The 23253-nt window shown below is 45.7% G+C and overlaps 1 long non-coding RNA gene across 4 annotated transcripts; it reads right to left on the reverse strand.

Moving 5' to 3' along the window:
* Positions 1-3946: 3946 nt before the first annotated feature.
* Positions 3947-9782, reverse strand: LOC119270763. 4 transcript variants are annotated; one of them, XR_005134302.1, is made up of 6 exons: positions 9662-9782; positions 7317-8201; positions 6794-7133; positions 6477-6696; positions 6036-6146; positions 3947-5937 (listed from the first exon to the last, which is right to left on the reverse strand). It is a non-coding gene; the product is annotated as an uncharacterized LOC119270763 (long non-coding RNA). The 4 variants fall into 4 exon arrangements; XR_005134300.1 differs by having other exon boundaries at positions 6794-7172; XR_005134301.1 differs by having other exon boundaries at positions 3947-5088; positions 5241-5937; positions 6794-8201.
* Positions 9783-23253: the final 13471 nt, after the last annotated feature.

Here is a 23253-nt window from a genome sequence, read left to right on the forward strand (position 1 = left end):
CTGCACAGGTGCGTGTGGGGCCGCAACTGGACCAGGGCTGCCACGCTGGCAGGATGTGCGACGCCTAAGGGGAAGGCGCTGCACAGTAGGGTGCGGCGCCCAGATGTCGGGCGCCACACCAAAGGGTCAGCAGAGTGAAATTTTTTCCTGAGCAGGTCAGTTTGTGATTTGATTTCTGCCTCAGGTGAAATCTGTGATTTCTGCCTCGGCGAGGCAGTGCATCCAAGGAGCAAACCATAGTGCCGAAGTGATGGAAATTAAAGCCTCCGTCCACGGAAAAAGCATTGGCTGCACGCTGTCCCGACACCCGAGGCAGCAACTTGGCCAACTTGGCCGAGCACAAGCACGCCAGTACTTATCAACTCCCTCCGTTTCTAAATATAAGTCTTTTTAGAAATTTCAAATGGACTATCACATACGGATGTATATAGATATATTTTAGAGTGTAGATTCATTCAATTTACTTCGTGTGTTGTCACTTGTTGAAATCTCTAGAAAGACTTATATTTAGGAACGGAGGAAGTACAACATAATGAGGTAGCGGGATGTAAGATTTTAAATATTATATTTTCAAGAGTTAGAGAGAGGGAAAACGGGACACTGACTAATAACTGGCTATAGCACACGCTCTACACACTTTACGAAAGAGTAAGATGGGCCGTGTATTAACAAAGAAAAAATTGTAAAACCGCCAAAATTTTATGGGCTTGTGATGTTATAATATATCTGCTAGAGATGCTCTTAGGGCCAGTTCTTTTGGGCAATTCTCCCAGAATTGACCCCCTCCCCAGCTTTTCCCAGAATTGCCACTTAATATTTTTTTACAATTCCTAGCTAGTTAAGGTCTAATTAGCTAGGAATTGTAAAAAAATATTAAGTGGCAATTCTGGGAAAAACTGGGGAGGGGGTCAATTCTGGAAGAATTGCTCAAAAGAACTGGCCCTTAATCTGGTCTTGCGGCATGCACACCACACTTTGTACGTACCAGCAGGAGACCGACTCGTGTGCATACTGTTTCGACTTTCGACTTTGCCTACGTATGTACGTGACACTTTGCAGTATGCTTGCACCTAAAAAAAATACTCCCTTCATTTCAAAATAATTGTCTTAACTTTAATATACTCCCTCCGTTCCAAAATAGATGACTCGACTTTGTACTAACTTTAGTACAAAGTTGAGTCATCTATTTTGGAACGGAGGGAGTAACTTGTAACGCTTATTGATACATATACATAAAATAGAGAATAAACAAGTGCGGCCGTGCTGAATACGAACTGACCACACTCTCTTCCGTCCCCATCAGCTCTAGTATATAGCCCCATGTGGCACTTCTGACATGGACGTACATTATCCCTACCGCGTGCCCAGCATTTTCTCTTTCTCGGTGAAACGTCAATACCATGGTTGATTCGCTACCAATAATTGACTAGTCAAATGTTAGCACTGTCAAGTATCGACAATATCAAAACTTATCAAATACTAGTCGTCAATCCGTGCATCTGCACGGCCTAGCACTTTTAATATTGATACTCCTTGCCTATCTGTCTAGAGGGCATATATGAAAGATTAAAAAAATTCCTATAGAAAGCTTGTTTGTTTAATATTGATACTCCTTGTCTGTTTAGAGGAATATGCAAATATAGCTACTCCCTCCCTTGTTCATATCGTTTATTAGGAACGGTAAGATGCAGTAGAAACTCTAACAGAATTTAAATTTGAAAAAAAGAAGACTTATGGAGGTGCAAGATCGATCTGAAATTTGTTAGATCACAGGGATATCTTTTGCTTTCCAATATAATGGACAATTTTAATATTTATAGTGTTCTCTCTTACATTTGCTATTATGTAGGAAACCCATAAAATAGTAGTACTACAGAGTATACATCAGAAGAATGATGTGGTGTACTACTCATTACTGTGGACACTGATCGGCAGCCCCATGTGCTTTATCTGCACAAACAGAATTCCACCAATGAAAAGTAAATCATAAATTAAGTGGCCTAACATGTGCAATCCAGGAAATCAAAACTATAGTCTGATTTTCTGATTCCTCAGAAATAATTTTATTCCTTCAAATAAAATGATAAAAAAAACATCTAACTTACTTCTAATCCGACTTCCTGGCTCTTCATCCCATGTATTATATTATTAAACTTGAATCTTGCTTCGATGCAAGTATTTCCTTGCCCCGCGCAGCCGGTGTCATCTAGATGCCAATCTCGACCACCTCCATGCACCGCCGGCCATTGGTAGGAGAGCAGATCCGAAGCAGAGAAGGAGGCAGCAACCATATAGAGGAGTCTACAGAAGAATATTTGATTGATGGAGGCTTGTTTTTATTTCACAGGCAATTAGCCAGATTGTGGATTTTCTTTTGACCTTTTATCATTGGAGTTTTTAATGGGGATTTTCCTCCTTAGTTTGTGGGAACGGGTAAAGGCTTACCTTTTTAAATCACCGGGATTTCCTTTTTTCCACGTGATACCTTTTTTTTCTGTAATGTTGCACTGGACGTGTCAGATGTGTTTTTCTACTGGACGCGTCAGATATGTTTTTCTACCGGACTTGATAATCTGCGCCACGTTATTTTTCCTTCTATACTGATAGTAAATTTTACAATTGAAAGGATTAGCTATTTTTGATTTTTGTACGCATATTAATTAATTTTGATGTGTAAAGGCTTAGGCAGGACACGAGGTCAAACTAGAAATGTTTTTCAAAGAAGAAGCAAGTTTTGTTGTCATAGCAGATTAGCACTTTAAGAGATACAACTTAACACACTTCTTAACATACGTACACATCCATAGCACTAGCAGAAGTCGGTCATAGGGGCCCAGGCATGCATAGGATGATAGGATACTTCTAGTAACCTTTGATGCTGATTTCTCCACCTGGGATAACAATCGGTAGCAGCACCTGCACAAGCGCGCTGACCCTTAGATCATCTTTGCCACAGTATATCACGGACCTCTCTATCCTTGGACAGCCGCCCGACGAGGATTCCTTCCTTGGAGCCAGATCACGATCAGCAGCATCCTTGCAGAGTACACACTGCTCCTGCGGCGTACCAAAAAGGCAGTGGTACAGCATTAGTCAAAGGTTTCAGGGGAAGAAAAGCCGACACTGCATAGGCATATCTGAAATCAGCTGTACTCTTACCATTCCAAGCTTAAAGGTCCAGATCCTTCAGTTTAGGCGAGCGCCGGAGAATGAAGAGCAGCGGAGAGAAGTCGGAGGCCATGCACCATTCGTCCAGCACCAGCCTTATGAGGTTGCCGAACACCGGGCATGTTTGCAAACCACTCTCGAGTGTGAGCTTCATTTTCATCAAAGATGAGATTAGGCGACATAATTGATTAGAAAAATAATGTAAATGGCGTCTTACATTATTATCAAGAGGCAGCTAATAATGCGAAAGTGCTCATGTGAGCCCGGGCTGCAGTGATCCCGGAATCAGTGCCGACAATTCACCTCGTGATAAGTGCACATGCAGGCATTCGCACAGGTACATTGATTCAGCTAAATTCTTTTTTATGTGCTATGGCCCACAACTCAGTTGACGCCCTGGTATTTCCGTCAGTTACCATCAACATGGATCAGATGGAGATGGATGAGGTGGGCCGGTAATATGTAGATTCTGGACTAACGTCCACCGGCAAGCCCATTTCAGAGATGGCCGTCGAGTTAGCAGACGCTGGATCGTGATCCGCATGGCCCTCCTCTGCAACTGCATACTCCTGCAGTTGGATCCCACCATTCAGCTTGTTCGCTACCTCTGTGTCGCTACCATCACCTTCACTCATATCCTGAACAACACACAAACTGTTAACACGCCATAGAATCAATACACTCTGAACATTATTAGCTGAAATCCCTCTGAACATTGCAACCCTGTAGTATCAATACACTCACACTGAACAAGTCTAATTTATGAATACTAGAGTCATTACCAACTATGCCATAGAATCCATTAAACACTATAAACTGTCAAAGCAAGGTCTGATGGAAAGCAAATTATTTTATAAGCACATGTCCAACAAACAAGCTACAAATTCTAATTATACAAATAGACCACAAGTTCATGACATTCCCTGGTCACATAGTTCACACATTTACGTCCGTCTCAGCTCACCCGCCTTATGACAATTGTTTCGACGGCGGCTTTTAACGCCACAATTCTTGCATCTTGCCAGCTTTCGTGGTTGTTTCGGTACATCACCACGATCAGGACAAGTTGTTCTCTTGTGGCCTTGTCGCCGACAAATGCTGCAGAATCTGGTCCGTTTACTCAACCCTCCGTATGGTGCCTTATCCATACTTGTGGTAGGCCTCCCTATCTGCTTGCGCTTAGCTGGAGGTAATAAAACCTGCAAACATATTTCCCAATTTATGTGTTGAATTGTTGCCACCGTTCTCCATATCAACATGTCCACCTACTATTGCAGCCAACACAACGCCTTCTGACTGAACCTGATTCAGAACATCTCCATTCTCAGCCAACCTGTCCTCCAGTCCTAGGCCGTCCCTCATTTCTGTGTATGGTTTCATTTCAGCCTCACAATGCTTGAACAGTTTTATCATGTGCTCATATGCTTCTACACTACTGTCTCGGTGTCTCCCATCCGCACAAGCTCCATTGCGTGCATATACATATTGAAATGCCTGAAACTAAACGGGTTCTCCTGAGCACGGCCGCCGTTGGTACTGAGTTAGGTGCGGCAATCCTGGGTCCATCTCTTAACTATATGCATGTACTTCCTCACGAACTATGCATCAGGCATCCAGGAGGCACATAATTCTTCAACATGTGGTTCGCACTTTCACTCCGCTATGTACTCGTCATTTTAGCACAGAATACACTTTGAAATAAGGCTTCGCCCACTTGTGTTGGATCTCATACAATTACTTCATGTAAGTGTAGTTCTTCAGGTTGTACTTCTCCACAAGATACTTCCAGGCTTCTTCAAATTCATCTATGGTCACCATGTGATTAATAACCTTATGAAATTCAGGAAGGGAGTCACTCTTCTTTAGTACAAAGGACCCAAGGACTCTTTTGCATTCTTCCGCACGTGTCGTTTGCACCATCTGTGAGTTGTGTCTGGCATCAAAATTTTTATTGCTACTACCATTGCTCGATTTTGATATGAAAATCAAACACATCATTTCAGTGTCAGGTCTGTAATGATCTACAGGAGAAAGTTTTAATATGATTCACATAGCAATTCAGATCATGATACCTGTTTGTGGAGCAGTACCGCCCATTATCCTGATAAATTATGCGAAAACCCACTCAAATGTTTCAACCTTCTCATCACGAACCAGCACACCAGCTAGTATAATGCTCTGAAAATGGTTGTTAACAACCACAAAAAGACCAAACCGCATGTCATATAGATTGGCCCTGTAGGTTGTATCAAATGTTACTACATCTCGGAAGAAGTTGTACTGCAATTTGCTGCTGCCAGTTGCCCACATTACAGTGTTGATCCTTCCTTCTTTGTTCGCCTGAACTCGACATGTGAACTGTGGATCCTTTGAGCATAGCTCCTGGAAGCAATTATGCTGTACACCTTTGCTTTTGCTTTCCTGGCGTCATCTTCTGCTTGCTCACGACTAATTTTGCCACACAGACTACGCAATGCTCTTTTCGTGAACTGGTACATTTTCCATCCTGTCAAAGAAGCTCCCAGTTATGATGTACACCTTTGCAAGGTTAACTGTTCTGCCACAATTGCTTAATTAGATCCCTGCTGTACATGTTGATATGCTTGTGCGATGGCCAGTGTATTGTGTGTCCATAGGAGGGGGACAACAAATGGTTGTGCTCATCACGACGCTCCGCTATGTACCACCCATTGTCCTTCGAACGCAGCATCTTGTAAGGGCAGGGCACTCACACCGACAAGTGTGTGTATTTTCAACTATTGGTTTCCCCTGAAAATAGTTTGATCAGCATGATTTCAGTTATTCATGGCAAAAACGATAAATGCCCAAATCAGAAACTTTGAAAAATGAACACAAAAAATTCATACCGTGCAGCCACATACTATCTCTTGCATGCATTGTCCGGTATACGTTCAGCCTGCTCTTCCCATATCTGATTCCGAACCGCCTCTGCCTAGTGCGGCAGCCCCAATTCAGACCTTGCATTGTCGAGAAAGTATGCCAGAAATTTTCAGTTCATTCGTATAGTTCAGTACGCCCTGAAACTACATTCACTAGTAATTTTGTAAATACATATTGTGCAGACTTAGTTATCTTTACCCAAGTGGATATACACTTTGTTGTTTAGACACTAGTATCTATAACAGTATGTCTCCTAATGATGCCACATATAACTTTTCAGTTAATTCGTACCAACAACATATTCAGATTTTTACTACAGTATATATGATTTACTGTCAATATATCCTGCGTGGTCAGCACAATGCTTAATGACAGACAAACCTAGTTCCCACCACTAATCTTCGTACCTTTGCGTCCATCCAGATGTTTTTTGGTCAACTTGCTGGATGGAGTGCTCTGAAGCTTGAGGTTTGTCTGCACTGCCTGCCCCTGGATCAGCGCCCTCGGCACAAATCTGGCCATCAGCACTCGACACCGTCCTGGCCGGCAGCTCTACGACCGGCGGCGTCCTCACGGTGCCTCTCCATGATCAGGTTGTTCCCGTTCACCTCTTCTAGCAAAGTCCTGCTGCTTCCAAAGATAGGAGGCAGCAAAATCAGATCTCTGACAAGTTTTCTATAACAAAATGGTGTCCAATGAGCAGCAGCAGCAAGCAGACCCATACCTGCATCAAGAATTCCATGCTTCCCTCAGCGGGTCGTCGCCTTGTTGCACCAGATTTCTCCACGGGGTCGCCGCTCTCGGCAATGGAGGAAGCGAGGTCTGGAGGTAGGAGGTAGATGCTGCCAACGACCAACCCCTCTAGCGCATTAACTCCGGTCACTACCGCCGTTACCGGCCAGCGCTGGATCTGATCCACGGATCAGGACGCCGGCGACATGTCGAGCCACGGCTCTGCCTCGTTCCGTCCATGGCGTGCAAACGTCCGTGTAACCAGGGACCCGCAAGGCAGGTGCGTATACAGTTGTATATCTGGATTAATCTGTCCCACATGGCCCCTCGACCTGACGCTACATTGAATTATCCAAATCGCAATGCAATACCTGACGTACGAGATTCCGAGCTCCTGTGAGCTCGTGATCACATACTCCACGTCCCTAATAATGCAACATCTAGCAACGCAACCGACAACATCCAGCTAGACCAGGATGGATGTGAACAGAGAAGAACCTGAACAAAAAACATACCTCTGGTAATGCTGCATGCAACTCCAAGGTTGTGACGTGTGAGAGGCCATCGAGTATTCCATAATCCAGTATTTCGTCTCGATCGCCATGGACACCAGATCTTAGACTTATCCAAGCTGTAACTAAAGAACACAGATCCCTAGTTACTATGACAGACCCTCTGGGAGATTCAAATGTTGGGTCAAGGATAGACAGATGGTTCAGGTTCGCAGCACAAATCTCTAGATCTCTGTAGAGATGGCATCGGGATATGGATAAAATCTTGAGTGAGCTTGATGATATCTTCTGCCCGGCGACATAGATAGTGCAAGACTCCAGCTCTAGATGTTCAAGCACATGGGATTCAAAATTCAGCGCCTTAAAGAATCTGTCATCCACATAGACCGTTTCAAGTCTCATTGTTTTCAGGTGCTGAGAAGGAACCATGGCTCTGTTATCAAACATTACTTTGGTGTCACGGGGAGCGTAAACATGAAGCATACGAGCTTTGTGCCTGATAGCATGACGAATCCATGTACAACAATTGTCATACAAACAACCACATTTGATGAAGATCCGAGCCTCATCCAGGGGCAGAGTGCCATCACGCAAGAGTAGCAACTGGTCCCCAAACTTCTGCAGCCTATTCTGATCGATTTTTCTCTTCTCTAGATTATCACCACCATTCACAAAGTCCTTGTAATCTAGGTGGATGAACGGCACAGAGGCCCACAGATAGCGCCACCTTGGGGAGAGCAAGTTTGTGCGCACGACTTCTGGCATCGGCAGGAAGGATATCACGAGATGGAGCAGCGGTTCAGGAAGGCTGCTGAGTCTGTCAACACCATGAGCTGCTGGTCCGCGCGACCTCTTGGAACTGGAAGCACATTTTTTCAAACAGATGGGCTGCATGAATCCAACAAGGCAGATCATCATTAATTAACCACACTGCAGAAATCTTGTGAACACTTATGTGAGAGGGGATTTGGTCCTCTACATGATACGATTAGCCATATGTATCTACCAACCAATGGTATTAATAACAACAGCAAGGTGTTAATACAGAGAAAAATATTTTTCAGTTTGAAAACTCCATTTCTAATAACAGCTTTTTTCAGTTGCGTACCACAAAAATGAACCAACATTCTCAAAAAGATTCCCCATAAGTTGTCCCAAAAATGAAAATGGAACTACATTACAGTAACTGTTGAAAGATACTCCGCAATGGTTAGTAAAAGTTCCACCCTTGGATATGGAAAAATAATTTTCAATACCCAACTATGAGCCGGACAAGAAAATTGTAGAAATGGTATTATATGCAAAGCATGACAATGAATTTGCATACCTAGAGAAATTCCAGCCCATTATACAATAACTCTCGATACAGACTGATGGCCATGGCCGATTCCAAATGAAGTTCAGCCTGAGAGGCCCGCTGTGTGATGGAGATCACCGTTCATTTTTTTTTTTTTGAGTGCTTTTAAGGTATCCGCTAACCCATTTTCCCATCCGTCTACTGCAGAACATATTCGTTGTGTATCCACTAATTTATTTACATAGAATTTATGCATATCCGGCCGACATCGGGCTAAAGTATGAATTTCTGCTCTTTATATTTGACACTCAAAGTAACCAAGTGTCTAGTGATATTAGGAACTAGTATTCACAAGTTAGCTAGCATTCACAGAGCATTGGCTTGTCAATCTGGTAATATCACCTGTACCAAAGGCTCTTATTTTCAGCCATAGAAAAGAAGTGGATAATCGGGACTGTCCCAAGAAAGAGAATAGACCCACATAAACTATTTTCCAAGTTAGCTAGGTAGCATCGAAATGAGGCCATTTTTTGTTTTTCAAAAAGAGAATCCACAACCATGGGGCACATTGGCTTCTCAACTTGGTAGTATCGCTTGTAACAAAGGCTCCCCTTTTTCAGCTATCAAGTAGTAGTATAGCACACCATAAAAAAGAAGAGAACAATCGCGAAAGAACCATACGCCGTCCTCCTGAGTCCTGAGAAAGAAAATGGATGCACACAACAGTAACAGTAGTCCCACCCTTGGCGAGAGCGCAGGGGATTTAGTAAGTATCCAAGCCGGAATATGAAATTTGGCACTTGAGGATTTATTTAGGACCGGATTTGCAGTCTGCAACGGGAAACAAGCACAACGAACAGCTCTGTATGAAATCTACGCCACTCTTCCGCCTTAAGCTCTCCTCCACGGCGGCGGCCCTCCCCACCCGCAAGCTCCGTCACCCCCTGCGGCCGGCCGGCGCCCCCGCCCGTCCGTCGGCCCTGGCCCTAGCCCCAGCAGGTGAACGAATCCCCACCGTAATCACAGAATTTACGGATCGTTGCTCACTGACCTGGTAGTAAGCAGCCGGCAGGCGGATCTACATCTCAGGGGCTCCTGAGTCCGAGGCGACGGCGAGGGACGCGGCGGCGCAAAGTGGAGGACTTGGTCAGCTCTAAGCGAATGGGGGTATTTTTTTTTTCCTTCTAATTATTTTTGAGAAGCGAGTGATCGAATCGGACTGTAAAAAGCGCCCAGCTACCCCCAATGTAACGGGCTAGAATAGAGTTTAACCTTTCTCACAAAAAAAAAAGAATTAGAGCTTAACCTCTATTCTAGGCGGTCTTTAACCTCTTGTAAGAATGTAACCTTGTAATAAAAAAATGTGCTTTAAAAAATGTAACCTTGTAAAATACACCCTCTACCCTCGGTCCTAAACTGCCAAAACATTCCAGTGGCGGCCGCGCCCTGTCGTCAAAGGCGGCGGCGCGAAGCGGCGCGTCCTGGATGGCTACTCCTTCGCGCGGAGGCGGGCTGTCCGCAGGGCTGCGCAGGGGCTGGCGCAGGGCGCGGCAGGGGACGTGGAGGAGCGGTGTGGTGGTGGCGGTCGGGCGTGGGCAGCGGTGTGTTGGTGGAGGACGGGCGCGGCGGTGTGGTCTTGAGGTGGCGGCGCGAGCTTCAGGCCAGATCCATGGCGGCGCAGACAGGCTCGGCCAGGAGGTCCCTGGCGAGCAGCGTGCGTCCGACCATCGATGGGTTGTATGGCGAGCGGCGTTCTTCTCCTGGCGACGCAGGCGTGGAGGCGCGGTCCGCGGTGGGGCGGATCAGATCTGGGCCTACTCGGTTCCGCTCTGTAGCGTGGGTGTCGGTGGATTTGCAAGGTCGTCCCTTGAGCGGGTGACGGCCATTGCGGGCGTCCCTTGCCCTACCGGTGGTGTTGGTTGGCTGTTGTCCTTCCGTCGGGGTGGAGGTGTGGATGGTTCCATGTTCGCCTCGGCCATGGTGGTGGGGTGGCTGGCGGCGCATTTCGCGGTGGTGGCCGCTGGTGCACGGCGGGGAGCACGGCGGTGTGGCGGATCCAGGCGAGGTGTGCAACAAGGTAGTGGAGGAGGGTGGTGTGCCAGCTCTGACGGTGGCCCTGCCAGGAAGGAGATCCTGGCTGGCAGTGGGCGGTCGGCCGCCTCCGCGTGAGGGGCGGGCGGTGATGCCTCGAAGGAGTTGGCGCCGGAGTGGTCGGAGGCGTGGGTCAGATCCATTCCTGTGGAAGTCCCCTGGTGTGGGTGAAGGCCGACATGGTGGCTCTGGCACTTGCTCGGCATGGTTGGATGTTGCTGCTCCTTGGCTGTGGTTGGTGGATTGGGCCGCATTCTCCCTGCAGTGCGGGTGGGGAGGAACACGGCTGTGTGGCTTCGACGGCAATTTGCTGCGGTAACGGCGGTGCGAGGCATCTGGGTCAATGCTGACCATAACCTTGGAGGTGTGGAGATGCGCGACATTATGGATGAAAATCCTATCCGGTTTTGACCGGGCCGGCGGCGATGGCACCCGTGGGTGTCATTCTCCGCCTCGGAGGCGTCGTCGAGTGTGTCGCCATCCCCCTTGCCTGCTTGGGGTTGGTAGCGGTCTCCGAGCGAAAGCCTTGATTCTGTGCTGGATCGACACGATGGCAGCGTCTTCGACGGCGTCCCTCTGTTGGGAGCATCGTGCCAGGAGACTTGATGATCCTATGTTGCGCTCCTCCGGTGTTTGCCGTTGCCCTGATCGTTCTGCTCCGGCGCAATGTACGGTCGTCGCTGGTGATTCCAAGACGGTGCCTTCTTCCGGAGTTACTGTTCTTCGGAGGTGACTGAGGTAGTAGATTTTTTTTATAAATTGTGTTTCCTGCTGTCTTTTTTGGCGAAATGTGTTTCCTGCCATTTGACGTATTAAGCGTCAAAATGGCCACCCTTCACACATGCTACGAATGAGCAAACCATATATTTGGCCGGCCAATTTGAGTAAACATGTGCAATGCACACTCCTGGTTTTAAGAACCTTCTAGCAGGTTCTTGTCAAGTTTTGGGAACCTTCTAGACGGTCCTCAACCGGTTTTCCTTTTTCTCTTTTGTTATTTTTACTGGTTTTCTGATTTTCTTTCCATTTGTTCTTTCATTTTTAGTTTTCTTTATTCATAAATTTCATAAAATGTTCAAAGATTGTTTGGAATTTAAAAATGGTTTGAAATATACAAAATTGTTCATGTTTTTTAAATAATAAAAAAATCTAAAATTTATTCACAATTCTAAAAAAAATTGAAATTTCAAAAGTTATCAAAAAATTTAAAACTTGTTTGAGTTTTTTGAATTGTTATGTACTTCTAGAAAATGTTCACAAACTACTTGAAAATGGTTGTGTTTTAAAATGCTCATTTTTGTCAAAATCTATTCGCAAATTTTTGAACCGATTGGTACAATGACCATGCAACAGTAATCGTCTGTGAACCATGCTACAGTTCTTCTGGTACACTACAGGAAACAGATAATTTGCCATGTATGGATCACAGACGGAAAAGATTTTGCCATCAGAAAGCTGCTGGAAAAGTCAGACAATAAAGATATGTCAGTAAAGAGTACTTTGCCGTTAGCTATTTATCGAGCAGCTTTGCCTTCAGCCGGTTTAATAACAGACATCGAAGATGTTAACTTTGCTGTCAGCCAATCTCAGTAACAGACAACAAAGAACATCTTTGCCGTCAGCCGAACTAATTTACAGATAGCAAAGTTTTTGTAATTAAAAAAATTCGTAGGACACCTAAACATCAAAACATTTTACATAACATTCTTATAGATCGATTTACGCAACAAATTTACTATAATCGATTCACATGACACCTAACCATCAAAATATCGCAGCTACAACATTATGTACATATCAATTTACACAACAAATTCCACTCAAAGAAAATTACGCAACAAATTCCACTCAAAGAAAATTACGCAACAAATTCCACACACACACAAAAATTATAGACCTGGACATAATCATTTACAAAATTCGGCTACAGAGAAAGAGGGCTCGAGGGCTATGGAGAAAGAGGGCTCGGGGGCTACAGAGAAAGAGGAAACAGTGCCGGCTATCGGAACTTGCGGTGGCGGAGCTTTGCAGAGTGGTCCTGCGGGGTCACGGGCAGGAGATCCAGCGGTGCCTGCTCGACCTAGGCCGGATCGACGGGTCGAGCGCACGCCGGTAGTAGGGAGGCCGGAGTCGGAGGTGGCGGGCGGTAGGAGGTCAGGGCCGGCGGGCGGCGGACAGCATCACAATTGTTTGACGTATGTGTTTTTTATTACAAATGGCAAAAACCCCAGGCGGCAAAGTTTGTTTTGCCGTCAATCGTGCTTTGTCGCCAGCAGCAGTTTGCAAAATTGGTATTTGCTGTCTGCCCCGATGAAATGCTGACGGCAAAGTGCTTCACAGACAGCAAACTAGCTTATTCCCGTAGTGGTACAGTGAACCGTGCTACAACAACTCAAGGTACAGTGAACCACACTACAGGGCGAAGCGCTGCTATTAGACACAATAAGCATCCAATAAGACTACTATGTTATCTAGGATGGTGTTCCGAAATTAAGTTTTTTTTCTCCCTTTTTAGAGCAACCATAGTTCTTCTCTGGTGTGTGATCGCTTTTTCTTGGAGGTTCCTTATCTGGTTTGTCTCTCTGTCTGGATTTGGATGCTGTAGTCTGGTCATCTGCTCTGAAACTTAGGTTAGCAAAAAGTAGAAACTTTAAGAAGTAAAAAGTAGCTCTCTCTCTCTCTCTCTCTCTCTCTCTCTCTCTCCATGGAGGAAGAAGGAGCCTTCGATATGCAACATCAAAGACATCATCGTGGGCCATGTTGATCATATCATAGGCACACGTAGCACGAAGAAGACTTTGAGTATTCATCGAACTAGTGCCACATAATAAAGTGCTAAATGGAGTTTCTGAAGAATGACTAGAGGTGCTACTACCGTGCTGCTAAATCTGACAGTAAGAGGGGTGTATGAGCAGAGCTTGATCTACCGAGACACAAATGGGTGACACAAGATCGTCTTAGGTGGGCCTTATATCATCATGGGCCCACCCGGTGAGGTATTCCCTAGTCATTAGCCCCTGAGTCTGTCGGGGTCACAAAATGGAAACAGACTTAGCCCTCAATGAAAGTAGATTTTGATAGGCCTTCAGACTCGATATGTTGCAAACTTTCTCATGGAGAGACCTCGAAGGACTCTAAAGAGACCTATGAAAGGGTTAGTTTAAACAAGTTCTGAAAAAGTTCGGTGATCTCTCCACAGATGTTGACTAGCAGCTTGACTGAGGGTGTATCATGAAATCCGAGTGACGATGTCGATGCTTGCTCTAACTCTCATGGAGAGATGCCAGCCACTATCTCTGAGGAACATCATTTGATCATCAAGTCAGATATGAACCACCGAAGTTCAGTATTTGGCTCTTTATTTAGATTCCAACCCATGTCACTGAGGATACCAAATTCACCAATTGTTAAGGGTGTCATTGAGCAATCTTCCAACCTCATTGAGGCGAATTATCAATACCCAAAGTACAAAGCATGTCTGCATGGAGTGACTTGTCACTCAGAATTTCGTCGTGCCTGGGCATGGAACATCTACTCGAGTGAAGCCACTCGGCATTTCATCGTGCCTGAGCATTGGGCATGTGCTGAGTGAAGCCACTCGGAATTTCGTTCTTTGCGTGTCCATCACAGAGGTTCGAGCGCCCACAGAACACCAACAGGCACGCCGCAAGTGACAACTGCCGTTGGGAGGCACCATTGGCACAACAAAAAGACGTCGTCTTGGAGTCATGGCCACAAATCAGGGGAAAAGGGCATCGTTGCCGCACCACAAGGGTGGACCGAAGCCAGCCAAGGAGCACACCTCCCCAACCTGGGTCCAACGCCGATAGGCACTACTAGGAAAACCTTATACACAGAATCTTAGCAGCAGCGCGGCTCAAAAAGAAGCGCTGCTGCTAATTAGTAGTAGCGCGGGTGCGGGAAACTCGCTACTGACAAGTTTTTAGCAGTAGCGCGCTCGATGTAAACCGCGCTGCTACAAATATCGACCGGCAGTGTCCACCAAACTCCATTTAGCAGCAGCGCGGTGCCGCGAGCCGCGCTACTGCTATGGATGTAGTAGTAGCGCGCTTTTTCTGAAGTCGATGTTGCTAAATTTCAAATTGGCGTACTTTTTGGTCCCGGTTAGCAGTAGCGTCGTTGCCGAAAGCGCGCTGCTGCTACATCCTTAGCAGCAGCGCGTTTTAGGTCCCGCGCTACTGCTAATCCGCACCAACCCACCGCCTTTTCCCCACCCGTCCCTCCCCCTCCCCCTCCTCTCTTCCCTTTCCCCTACCTCCCACATGCTCCCACTCTCACTCTTCTTCTTCCTCAATACTTCTCCCCCATTACTCTCCCTCTTCTATCTACATTTCTCTCTCTTCATTACTCCTACCTAACTACACCACCTCCATTAATGCATCTCCTTTCTCTTTTTCCTTCCCCCTCCACTAGTTGAAGTTGTCTCCTCCCAAATTAGGTAGCTAGTTAGATGTAGCATTCAGTTAAGTGGCCTATTTGCCCCCTAACTAGATCTATCTTTGTCAAGAAGAACTTTGTGCACTTTTGATCTCCCTACAATATCATCTCCACCGTGTGCTCGATCTCGAGATAGAGGTGATTAAAATTTCATGCTTTTGCAAAATGGAAATATGTTTATGTGTGCGTGATATGTTTTTGGAAATTATGTGTGTGGCATGAGTTGACGCCAAATTGTGCTTTTGAGTTGCCTATGGTTTGCAGAAATGTCGATTTATTTCCGTTTTGGCGAATTTCGGGCAAACTCTAGATCTATATATGTCCTATTTTTAAGGAAGGTCATGCCGAATTTTTGTATGACTTTGATGCATGCATGCATTTTTATAATCAATTTGTTTATTATTACCGTGCAGAGTTGACGATGGTCAGTGGAACGATGGTGGACAGGTGGTTGCGGTCGGCGGTGCAGGACATGAAGGAAAATAACCGGACAGAGGTTTTATGTCCGTGTCAAAAATGCAAAGGAATAGTTTGGCTCGACCCCCATGACGATGGTCGTGTCGAAGTGCACCTGCTCATGACTGGTTTCATGGATGGCTATACTCGGTGGATAATTGAAGATGAGGATGACGATGTTGAGGATGCCGACGGGGCAGGCAATGATGACACGGGGCAAGACGAAGAGATGATCGATAATGGCGGCGGGGAAGAGGCCAGACATGGCGGCGGAGAAAGGGTCGGACATGGCGGAGGAGAAGGGGCCGGACATGGCGGCGGAGAGAATGACATGGACTCCACACAGCAGAGTTCGTCGGTACTAAGTTCAATCGTGCGGGACCCTCATGTTCAAGCATTGCTTCGTAAGGAGACGAGTACTGAGAGAGATGCTTCTAGAGAGGAGGCTAAGCTGGAGCAACTGGTGGTAGATTCGAACACTCCATTGTATGATGGTTGCAATCCTGAGGTGACCCACTTGAGTTTCACGTGCCAACTCCTGAAGACGAAGGCTAAAAACAAATGGACCGACACTAGCCTCGATGAGCATCTCAAGTACCTAAAGGATGTTCTTCCCGCGGGTAATCTATGTCCTACTAGTGTTGATGAGGCCAAGAAGATCGTTTGCCCTCTTTATCTGCCACACGTTCGATACCATGCATGCATCAACGATTGCATAATTTATCGGAAGGAGCACGCGGAAAAAACAAGATGTCCGGTGTGCAATGCTTCTCGATACAAGAAGGCCGGGAAGAAATGTCCCCAGAAAGTTGTATGGTACTTACCGATCACTCCCCGTCTCCAGAGGTATTTTGTAGATCCCAAGGAAGCAAAGCTAATGCGCTGGCATGCGGAGAGGAAGAAGCCCGACGATGGAGATGATCCGAAGCTGAGACACGTGAAGGATGGAAGCCAGTGGAGAGAGTTGAACACCTTCTATCGGTATTTTTAATGTGATGCAAGGAACATCGTGCTCGGCGCGTGTACCGATGGCATGAATTCGTTTGGCAACCAGAACACCAACCACAGCACATGGCCCGTGTTTGTATGGATGTACAACCTCCCCCTGGTTGTGCATGAAATCGAAGTACGTTCACATGAGCATGCTTATTCAAGGGCCAAAACAACCAGGAAATGATATTAATTTGTATCTGGGGCTACTTCAAGAGGAGTTAGACACGTTATGGAAAACACCGGCCAAGACATGGGACGCCAGCAAAGGCGAGTATTTCAACATGAGAGCCGCGCTGATCACGACAGTGCAGGAATATCTCAGTTACGGATATGTGGCAGGCCAGGTGTGCCATGGATATTGCGGATGCACGCGGTGCATGGATGATACGACGTCTCAGCAGCTAAAGTCAAGGAAAGATGGCTGGTCTGGGAAAATCGTGTACATGGGGCATCGAAGATGGCTCGAACAGGACGACCGTGGAGAAACCGTGGAGATCTATTCAATGGTCACGCTGAGCATCGAGGACCTCCACGTAAGCGGAGCGGTGCCGAAATCAATGAGCTGTTGAAAAAGTGGAAGGAGTGCCCCGCGCCGGGAAAGACGATGAGAAAGGCGCCGGAGCCGCTGCTGAAGGCATGGAAGACGAGGTCTGTGTTCTGGGACTTGGAGTACTGGCACAAACTCAATACACCTCATTGCCTTGATCAAATGCATATCTATAAGAATGTCCTTGAGAGCTTGCTCGCAACACTGATGAACATGCCAGATAAGACCAAGGATGGGCCGAAGGCAAGAAAAGACTTGCAAGATTTGAAAATCAGGGAAGATCTGCACATGCCACCCCGTAAAATGTCAGACGAGACAGAGACGGAGACAGAGGCACGGGAGAAGAAGGGCAGGAAAATAAAGAAAGAGGATTATTGCCCCCCTTCTTGCTTCACCTTAAGTCAGGCTGAGATCCATCAATTCTTTAAGTGCCTTACCGGAGTCAAAGTTAGTTCCGGTTACTGTGGCAAGATAAGCAGATATCTAGACACGGACAAGAAAAGGTTCAGCGGGATGAAGTCCCATGACTGTCATGTGACGATGATGCAGATACTACCTGTTGCCCTTAGAGGGATAATGGACAAGCACGTCCGTGACACGCTTATTGGTCTCTGCAACTTTTTCGACGTCATCGGTTGAAAGTCGATCAGTGTGAAGCAGCTCCGAAGGCTACAGGAAGAGATCGTTGTGATACTGAATGAGCTTGAGATGTACTTCCCGCCCGTGTTCTTTGACGTGATGGTGCATCTGTGTGTCCTTATTGTGGATGACATAATAGACCTGGGGCCGTCATTCCTGCACAACATGATGCCGTTTGAGAGGATGAATGGGATCATCAAAGGATTCGTTCGTAACATGTCCCGTCCGGATGGAAGCATCGTCCATGGCTATTTGACACAAGAGTGCATCTCTTTCTGTGAGAATTTTCTATATGGCGCAGACCAGCCGCCTGGTGTTAGTGTTGGTTTGCCCGTTAACAAGCACGATGGGAGGCTCGAAGGAGAAGGTCACTGCAACGGTCGCAGGGAACTGCACGTGGCATACTCAGATCGATGCAGCGACTTTGACAGAGCAAACTTGGTAGTGCTACAACATCTAGACGAGGTAGATCCTTTCGTGGCACTGCACAAAGAAATTATCGCAAAGAAGTATCGTGACCGGGGGGTATGCAAGACGGACGCCGAAGTTACTAGAGAGGACAACTCCACTTTCCTGCATTGGTTCAAAGAGCATATTATTGCTAATCCCCCGGAGGAGGGCTCTAAGGACGGATTGCTCATATACGCCTTAGCACATGGCCCCTCGCCCAACCTCGTAACCTATCAGGCATATGATATCAACGGATACACGTTCTACACAGAGGCCAAAGATATGGATAGTGATGATCAGAACTCAGGAGTGACGATGGAATGCATGACCGGTAGCGACAACGGCGCAACTGAACGATTTTATGGAAGGGTCGAGGAGATCTAGGAGCTTGACTACTCTGGACTGCACAACACGGCGATGTTCCATGTCAGATGGGCTAAGAATGTTGAAATAGAAAACCGGATTTTCACTACCATGACTATACCCAACGCCAATAGCGCTACCGTGAATGCTATCGCAAAAAACGAGCCATGGGTACACGCTAAGCACGTGACACAATGCTTCTTCATAACCGACCCATGCAATCCCAGTCATGTTGTCGTGAGGAGAGGCAAAAGGAACATCATTGGAATGGATGGAGTCGCCAACGAGGAAGACTATGATCAGTACAGCAACCCAATGAGGGAAGATGACAATGATGATGAAGTATACGTCAAAACAAGAATCAATACTACATTACCTAAGAAAAATCGTACTCCATGGAAAAGGCAAAGTCACAATGAGGGGCTCAATTATTCTTCGACGAACAAGAAGGGAAAGAAGCTGACTCAAAATTGAAAACGTCAGCGCTGAGGAACCGTATGTTATCGGTCAAATGATGTAACACACACACACATATATATATATATGTTCCTATTTTGTATACACACTTAGCCATTATTATGCATGGGTCCAATGATGTAATATATATGTTCCTATTTTGCATACATATTTAACCGTCAAATGATGCAATATATATCGCCTTCCCTTCGTTCACTGCTCTCGGGAAATAAAAGTGGGAGAAAATAAAGAAAAAGGAAAATGAAAACTGGCAGTAGCGAAGGTACTAGCAGCGCGTTTGGTCTAAACTGCTACAGCTACTGAAGCTAGTAGCAGCGCGTTTTGTCAAAACCGCTACAGCTACTGAAGATACTAGCAGCGCATTTTGGATAAATGCACTACAGCTACTGAAGGTAGTAGCAGCCCGTTTTGTCTAAACGCGCTACTACTACGTCCACTTAACCCAAAATTCTCACTCTCCCTGCTTCATCCCGCCTCTTTTCCCCCCAAATCCCCACTCTCTCTTCCCCCGTCGCACCGCCGCCCTCGACCCCAGCGCTCGCCCCCGACCCGGCCCTCGCCCCCGACCCCGGCGCCGGTGCCTCCCTCCTATGCTTCCTCCCCTCCCAACCTCGGCCGTCGTCGGGCCTGCCTCCTTGCCCCTGCACCCTCTGTAAACCCCCGCCCCCCTCTTTCTCTCTCTGCTAGCTAGGGTTCTTCGGTTAATTTACTTAGGTTTTAGTTAGGGCATTATGTTAATTAGGTTATCTATTTAGTTATGAATTTAGCTAGGTTTCAAAATTAGCTGAATTTATATGCAAATTTGAACTGAACATGTGATATGTGGATATGTCTTGTTTTGGACATGTCATGTCTGGAATTTGAACATGTCATATGGACATGTGATGTTTTGGTTCAATTTTGGTAAATGATCCGAGTGGCCTATATGTTATGCCAGAATGTTGATTCATTTCCGTTTCGGTGAATTTTAGGCGCTCGATATGTCCATTTTTTTAGCAAAGGTCATGCCGAAATTTCCTGTGAATAAAGGCATGCTTTGTGCTACATAGTTGGCATATCGAGTGCTGGCACATAGATTTCTTTTTTATGTCATTTCTCATTTATTCATACTTTTAGAAATAAATGAGGACACTTAATCATAGGAAACATGTCGAACAACGAAGAAACTGGGCCTTCTGACCAAGATGCAGACGAGATGGATTATGAGGGTGAACAAGAGTACCTCGACTATTTGACTGCTAAGCAAGGTTTGCAGGTCGGCCTCGATGATGGTACTGACGCCGACATCGACACCGACGGCGCCGGCACCGATGGCGGCGTCGAGACCGGTGGGAAAGGTACCGGCGGGGAAGATACCGTCAGGGAAGGTACCGACGCCGATGCCGCTACCGAAAAGAGAAAGCATAAGAAGCAGAGGATACGAAAACCTAACAAACTAGGGATTGGATGACTTGTGATCACAAAGATGGCACCTGGCAAGTTTGAGCCGTTAGAGCCGGAAGAACCTCGCAAGTGCTATGGGAACCAAGTAGGATGCATCCTACGGGAATGCGCGAGCATCAACGACGGTGACTTAAGGAGTAAAGAACATTTGATGCAGTTGCTCCTAACGAAGTTGCACAAGAGATTCAAGTTCCCCGACCGGGATGATTACATAGAACAACCGTGGGATTATCCGAAGATGAAAAAGATTAACAATCACTCCATGGGCATGTTTAGCAATGATTTGGCCTCCTGGAAAGGGAGGGTGAAACAAGCTATTGAGGCTGAGGAACCCCTGTCCAAGATTCTGGAGGAAAATCTGACACTTACGGAAGAGGAGTTCGAAAAGTTCAAGGACACTTGCGCTACCGAGGCAGCCAAGGCTAAGGCTGCGAAATTCAAGAGCCTTCAGCAAAGGAACACGGGGAAGCATCACCTCGGAAGCCATGGCTACCTCGGTAAAAGGCCCATATGGGATAAGGAGGACGCGGAACGTGAAGCCGCGGGTCTCCCAGACCCCTTCGCAAAGTTCACCAACCCCTTGGAGCGTGACTTCATCAGGGCCCGCTACAAGTGGGACAAGGAGAAAAAGGTTTTTTACATGGACCAGATCACGAGGAAATTGATTAGACTACTAGAGAAGCAACACCAGTTTGCAGCCGAAAGCCCTACTTCTCCGATGAGGCCCAAGTGGGACACCCCTCTCAACCGGGCCTTGAACGAACTTAAGGGACTCCCTTTGGGCCAGCGGCCGCAATATGGTCGTGTGCATGGCGCTAGAAACGGTGCCACGTGGAAGGTGTTTTACAACAAGGGCCCGGAGGCCAAGAAGCAGAAAAAGAAGTTTAGTCAGGCGGACATCGACGCGAAGGTGAAGCCTGCGGTCGAGAAAAAAGCAGCTGAGGACGCGAAAAAAGTAGCCAAGGACAAATATGAGTTGCTACAACAGGTAGTCAATGCAGCTATAACTGCCTGCAGAAATGATTTTGCTACTAACTTGGTTCCAGTTATCATCAACTGGACGAAGGAAAATCCATACAAGAAGGTACATGATTTCCTGTTGCACAGTTTCATCGGGAGCAACTCCATGAACAACAACACCATCGCACCATCACTTGCTCACGCAACCAGGCCTCCTCACGCAACCTTCCCCGAGTACTAGGTTGAACTTCAGCTAAAAGTTGTTCAAATGTGGCTTGCGATATACCGTTGGAAAACTATGGACACCGGTATCATGACCCAAGTTAAATTTTTGGCAAAATGTAAGCGGTTTAAGAGCAGTTTTGAAAACCGTTTTTTCTTCACAGAAAAAACGTGAATCGTATTTTCGATCGCATTTCTAAACCGTTTATCGGAATTAGGCAAATAATATGGCTTTGGAAAGCTGCTGCAAAACCGCTCCTTCCACATGTTGAAAGTTTTCTCTAATTCCCTACGGTTAAAGAGTAATTTGGAAAATCGTAAAATTTCGCAAACCGAACAGCCGAGTTCGTATTTTCGATGTCATTTCTAAACGACTAATCCAATTGAGGAAAATTATATGGCGTTGGAAAGATCATGAAAATGCGCTACTTTTTCATGTAGAAAGTTTTTTCTAATCTTGAACGGTTTAATAGTAATTTAGGAAACGGTACAAGTTCCACCGACTTTGTATTTTCGATCTACTTTTTTAACCGTGCATCCGAATGCAGCAAATGATATGGCGTTGGAAAGCTTGAGGAAATGCGAAACTTTTTGGTATATATTATTTCTCCCAATTCCTTACTTTTAAGTCAATTTTGAAAATGGCTAAAAATGTATTTTTGTCATAATTTCTACAAACTTTATCGGAATGGGGCAAATAATATACTGTTGACAAGCTAAGGAAAATGCGAAACTTTTTCATGTTGATGGTTTTCTGTGATTCCTCGCCGTTTTCATGGAATTTCGAAAATAGTGAGATCATTCATTCTGCCTTTATCGCGAAACAGATTCTTCGAAAATGCACTGCGTGAATAACCTGAACTTCTCGGCATGTCTACTTGAGCTTCACTCTGTTTTTCACGTGCTTTTTTTGCCCGTAGCTCTCCATACACTCACCGGAACACTCACCGGAATTGAGCAAGTAATATACCAGTGGAAAGCTGATGTAAACATGCAATTTTCCCGTGTTGATCATTTTTTCATACTCGCGACGATTTTAAAAGTTTTTCATCTCAAATTCATTCACTATAGTAGTCGAACTTCCTGCTATTTTCACGCTGAACTTCTGTGACGTATTTTGGTTTTTAATTTTCTCATCCATTCGTTAGTGTTACATAAATGATAATCCTTTTGTACAAACCACTCTTAGCATTTGCTTTTTTATTATTTTTAATACAAAATGCACATGTGTAGTATATGAACTTCTGGCAGTTATCAACCAGAACTTCTCTCGGTTACATGAAAATATTTTGAGTTTTTTTAATGAATTTTTAATCTGATTTTCATAATCCTTTTTTATAAATTTTGAAGCGCTCTATTTTTAATAGTTGAACTTCTTGTTATTTTATTTTTGAACTTCTTGTTTTCATTCTTTAACAACAAGGAAAATCTGAGTTTGATCTCGGGTCGTGATGAAATTGCGTTTTTTTGTAATTTTACTGTCCGAGTTGTTCGACCTGAACTTCTCCCAGTGCTAGGTTGAACTTTCGACAACATTGCCCAAA

This window comes from Triticum dicoccoides, chromosome 3A (assembly GCF_002162155.2).
Source record: "Triticum dicoccoides isolate Atlit2015 ecotype Zavitan chromosome 3A, WEW_v2.0, whole genome shotgun sequence".
NCBI lineage: Eukaryota > Viridiplantae > Streptophyta > Magnoliopsida > Poales > Poaceae > Triticum > Triticum dicoccoides.